Source organism: Gracilinanus agilis, chromosome 5 (genome assembly GCF_016433145.1).
Source record: "Gracilinanus agilis isolate LMUSP501 chromosome 5, AgileGrace, whole genome shotgun sequence".
NCBI classification, from domain to species: domain Eukaryota; kingdom Metazoa; phylum Chordata; class Mammalia; order Didelphimorphia; family Didelphidae; genus Gracilinanus; species Gracilinanus agilis.
The window spans coordinates 93,693,210-93,698,866 of NC_058134.1; the positions used below are offsets into that span (position 1 = coordinate 93,693,210).

At 38.7% G+C, this 5,657-nt stretch overlaps 1 pseudogene; it reads right to left on the reverse strand.

The window, feature by feature from the left end:
• Nucleotides 1-4,167: 4,167 nt before the first annotated feature.
• On the reverse strand, nt 4,168-5,235 carry LOC123249856 (annotated as a pseudogene).
• Between the last annotated feature and the right edge of the window lie 422 nt (nt 5,236-5,657).

Here is a 5,657-nt window from a genome sequence, read left to right on the forward strand (position 1 = left end):
GTGAAACATTCAAGATTTATCGTCATTTTTGCCATCCTTTACATTTGTTAAATTTAAAGTATAATTAAATCTTTTTTTTAATTTTTTAAAGTAAAAAAGCCTTGTTTTAGGCTTTTACATTATACCCAAAGTCACCACACTGTATGGAAAGTACTTCTTTTTTCCCCTAACATGTTTCCAGTTGTTATGTTGACTATTTCCCAATTACATTTTTAAAATGTCATTATTATTGCTGTTGTTATTCTTGTTCAGTTGGTCTGACTCTTCATGATACCAGTTAGGATTTTCTTGGCAAAGATCCTCAAGGGGGTTTTCCATTACCTTTTCCTGTTCATTTGACTTTTCCAGAGTAACACAGCTATTAAGTGTCGGATGCCAGATTTGAACTTTGGAAGATAGTCTTCTTTAATCAAGCCCAGCACTCTAGCCACCATGCCATGCAGCTGTACTAAAATCTTGATTTCCAAATCTATTGTTACCTGCTGTCCTTCTTCTACATTTTGAGAAGGTAAGCAATGTATCAATTACATATCTGAATAAAAAACATTTTCATTTTAACAATTTTTCAAAAGAAAACACATACACCTAAAACAAACAAGAAAAATAATGTAAAAAAGTATCATTTGATCATCACTCTAAGTAGATCAATTCTCTTTGAAGGTTGTGATAATTAGATTAAGTCTACACTGCCCATCTTTAGATTTAATCACCAAAGGTGAGAATACCTCTAAATCTGGGAGGTCCATAACCCAAGTGTGCTAGAGTCAACTGATCCACCCCCTAGGTGGTCTTATGAGAATTGTCTATTGAGATTGGACATGCAAATTAGGAGGGAGGAACAGGAAGTGACATATAAGTGACCCCTTTAAAAGGAGAGGATCCTCAGTCAGTTGAGGTCTTGGGTGGAAGACAGCATCTGGTGAGGATCTCTTCTGGTTCATGGAGGAGTGTTGGAGTGGGACCTCTGACTGCTTCCCTTTGAATTGTCACGTGGGTAAGTTAGGCTGACTCTCTTTCTCTTCCCTTGGCATTTCTGGATGCTCTACCCTCAGGGAGGTCTTTCTTGCCTCTCTAATTGTAAAAGGCCTTGAGGCTAGAAGCCTTGTTTAATTCACCTTTGCCCCAACTGCTGGGCCTCTAAATCCTTACCTGATCCAGGCCTCTGGTCCAGGCTAGAGTTTCTCTCTCTCAATTTCCCTACCTTCAACCTTCCTAACTGTAAATTAATCAACATAAAAGTCAATTTTGACTTGAGATTATTCTTGAGGATTGATAATAGTTCAATCCTCTTGTGACCACCTTTTAATATATTGAACCCATAAAGTCCCCTTTTCCCCCCTACAAGATGAATAGTATTTTTTGTCCTGAGTCCATTGGAATTATCTTTGATCATTGTTTTGATAAGAGTATCTAAGTTTTTCACAGTTGATCACTGTTATAATATTGTTCTTGCAGTCTACAATGTTCTCCTGGTTCTGCTCACTTCATTTATACCACTTGTAACATCTATGGAAAATAGAAGAGTTTATGACTAAATAAGAAATAGGGAGAAGCATGTTATTTTTATATAAAACTTCCCAGGTCTTTCTAAAACTATTCTGCTTGTCATTTTATACCAGAAAGTATTCCATCACCATCAGATACTACAACTTGTTCAGTCATTCCCCAATTATTGGGCATACCATCAGTTTCAAATTTCTTGACATTATAAAAAGAGGTGCTAAAACATTTTTGTTCAAATAATTTCTTTTTACTTTTCTTCAATTTCTTTGGGATACAGCCCTAATAGTGTTATTTATGAGTCAAAGAGTATGCACGGTTTTATTATCCTTTGGGCATAGTTTCAAGTTGTTCTCCAGAAGACTTGGACCAGTGGACAACTCTCCCAACAGAACATTAGCATCCCAGTCTTTCCATATTTCCATCAGCATTTATTATTTGACCTTTTCTGTCATATTAGCCAATCTGATATGGTATTTCAGAGTTCTTTTATTTTGCATTTATTTTATCAATAGTGATTTAGGGCATATTTTCATATGATTATTTACAGCTTTGATTTCATCTGAAAACTTCCTGTTCATAAGTTTGACATTTACAATTGGGGAATAGCCCATATTTCCCTAAATATGTTTCACTCCACTTTATATTTGAGAAATGAGATCTTTCTCAGAGAAACAAATTTTTTTTATGATTTTCCTGCTTTCCTTCTAATTTTGGCTGCATTAGATTTGTTTGTGCAAAACTCTTTTTATGGCACATCTCAATTTATTGGTGATTTACATGATAACTAATCCTTATATAAGTTTACAGACTTCAGCTAATGTATTGTCTATAAAGACAAACAACCACAGTCCTAGTCATAAAGTCCAGTAGCCTCCGAGAGCTTCTAGGATAATCTTTTCATTTTAAGATGAGGAAACTCTTTTGGAGGACAGGGTTCCCATTTAGACAAATGACTTAATACTAAATATGCTTTCTGTGATACTCAATTCTAGACAAACAAGCAGGACTTCCAAAGCTGGCTTATCATGATTGTGTATGCAAGCCTGCCCTGAGACTTCTCCAGGGTTATACTGTATGCCAATGGTGTATCTGGGACTAGAACCCAGGTTTTTATCCAAGGATTATACTTCTCTAATCCCAACTTCAGCCCATTTCCTTCAACTGTTCCATGATGGCTAATCAGAAATGTTCTGCTTTGTTCTCATTTATCCCTGTCTTCTCCCTGTTACAAAAAAATTCCTGAATGAGGAGAGGGTCTATGAGTTTACTAAAAGTTCTACATACAAATGAAATCACAGGTTGAATCTCTTCCCTTCTCCACCATTCTTTTCTTCCTTTTTATGCCTTTTAGTTTGTGCTACCATTTTGGTAGAGCTCAGTCTTGCACTTAATATAATCCTAACTAGGGCTTCTACAAGAAGAGAGTGGACAGATTCCTTTGGTTCACTTACATGTTGGCTATCATCTTTTTTCACATTTTTATTGCCCAGTATAATCACACTAACTTTCAGTGAGGTCAACTTGGTTCATTTCTGCATTATTATTTTGCTAAGTGTCACAATTTGGCAACTCTCAGAAAGATGAAGATTTGAGTAGAGAAAGACAGAGGTCAGGAAACTTAAACCAAAATAAATGGCCTAGTAGTACCAAGGGGTCTGATTTTACCATTGGGTATATGAGGCTGAAAATTATTAGATCCATTACTGGAGGGTGATTCAAAATGATGCCCCTGACACCATATTTGTATATGTGGAGACCCTATCCAGCATTAAATTTCTCTTGTTTTCTCAGAGACATGTCAAATGCAAAAGAAGGAACTTTCAAACCAAGTCCTCTCATGGCTGCTGAAATGGACCACAGCACACATAATCTGGTCTCGTGAGTCATCTTGTCATCTGTTGGTGAATTCTTGATTGCCTGTGACTAGAACACAGCATTGCTTGTGTGGTAACTTGGTCTTTAGGGATGACTGGACCTGACTAATGACTTTACCACTCATAAAAATGACCATTTTCCCATATTCCCTATGCCATAGTGACCTGATAGGTCACTTTTCATCAGGAAACAATCCCAAGTGACAAATGGCAAGAAATAAACTGGCTATATGAGCACATAGTTTTTATGATTATAGCCTTAGAGCTAGAAGGGATTTCAGAAGTCATCTAATCCAACTCCCTCATTCCCAGGACAGGGGTAGGAGCTTATCTGGCAATGAGCATAGTCAAGTGCTATAAGCAGTCTTGCTAGGAGAATCTCTAGTCAAGATTAGAGATAGGAGAGTAGCTGAGTATGTAAACAGTTGCCTAGAAAGAAAAAAAAAATCTTCACTCCCTTTCTGGGTTCAAAAGCATTCAATCTCTGTCTTTCTACTCAGAGAACTAGACTAGATATTTCATACTGCTTTGCTTTTCCTCTTTTTCTTTTCAAGAATCTATCCTTCTAAAGCCCATAGGGTATTCTGTGTCCGATGTAATAAAGCATCCCTTCTTTAGCTCAAATTTTAGCCACCCCCTCAAGAAAGAGAGCCCTATTGCCTCCAGTGTCAAGATAGGCACCCCCAAACCTTTTTCAGACCTGAAAGAGATGGGCTTTTTACTTTAATTCCTTCACACTCACCTCCCATGGGCATCAACTAGTTTTGCCCTTCTGACTCACATACCTCTGTTAAAACAAACTTTTCTATCTTTTCAAACAGGCCTGGCTGCCTCCAGCTGATCCTTCCAGCTGCCCACTTGACATTGACCTGGCCAAAAGCATCCTTGCAGAGAATAAACTGTCCTTTCTGGGCTCTGAGCAATCACTGAAAAGTGTATTTTTACTCAGGAACTTTTAAAATTTCTGATGAAACTCTTTGGAGGCAAAATAGTGAATGAAGGGATCCAAGAAGTTGCTGAGGCAACTGAGGCAGAGGGTGCATTTATTGATGTGGTAGTAGCTTCTGTGGAAATACAGGCAGCTCATCACATGCACTAGGAGCACAAAATTGTTACGGGCAAAGCAGGTGACAAAGGCAAGAAGGACAATGCCAGCAAGACAGATGGACCAGCTCTTCTGCCCATTCCCATACCTTCCTGAAGTTCAGATCAGCTTGAAGATGGTAGCAATATAGCAGGCCACAGTCATGATGAAGAGATTAAAGAAGAGAAAAGTGAAAAGGGTGAAGAGGAAGATGGTCCACATGGCAAGGCTGGGCAGCATATTCCACTTGAGCATGTCAAAGCAGGTGACAATCCCCATGGTTTTCACTTCATAGGTCAGGTCTATGATAGCCAAAGGGAGACAAGGCTAATAAGAGGAGCCATATACCCATACAAGCCAGAGCTACATATCATTTCCTCTTCCATCTGGTGGAGGTCAAGGGGTACACAATGCCTAGGAACCAGTCTGCACCGATGCAGGTCATGGTCATTATGGAGGAGTACATGTTGGTGTAGAAGACCATTGTCACTAGGTTACAGAGGAACTTCCCAAAAGGTCAGGTGTTGCTCTTCAGGTGATAGAAAATTTGAAAGGGGAGGGCCACAGCCAGGATGAGGTCAGTTATGCACAGGTTGATCATGAAGGTGACCGAAGGTGATTTGGGTTTGGTGTGGCAGCAAAGGACCCAGAGGGAAAAGAAACTGGGATACTGATGAGAGTCACCAGTGAGTATATGATGGGGAGGGCCACCTCAATTGTTGGGTTCCCACACCTCATCGTTTCATTAACTGGCTGGGATATGTTGTTATTCAGAATTCACAATATTGTAGATATCTTGACACAGACAGATATCCTGAGTGGACAGTTGAAAATCTTTTTATGTTTCTCTTGAATTCTGTATTTGGGCATCACATTTTCTGTTTAGGTCTGGTCTTTTTTAAAGGAATGCTTGGAAATCTATTTTATTAAGTGATCATACTTTCCTCTGAAAGAATATAGTCAGTTTTGTTGGGTAGTTGATTCTTAGTTGTAGACCCAGTTCCCTTACCTTCTGGAATATTGTATTCCATGCCTTCTGGTCCTTCAATGTGGGAGTTGCTAGATCTTGTGTAATCCTAATTGGTGCTCCATGTTATCTGAATTTTTTTCTAGCAGCTTGCAGAATCTTTTCCTTGGACTGGGAGTTCTTTAGTTTGGCTATGACATTCCTGGGAGTTGTCATTTGGGTATTCAAT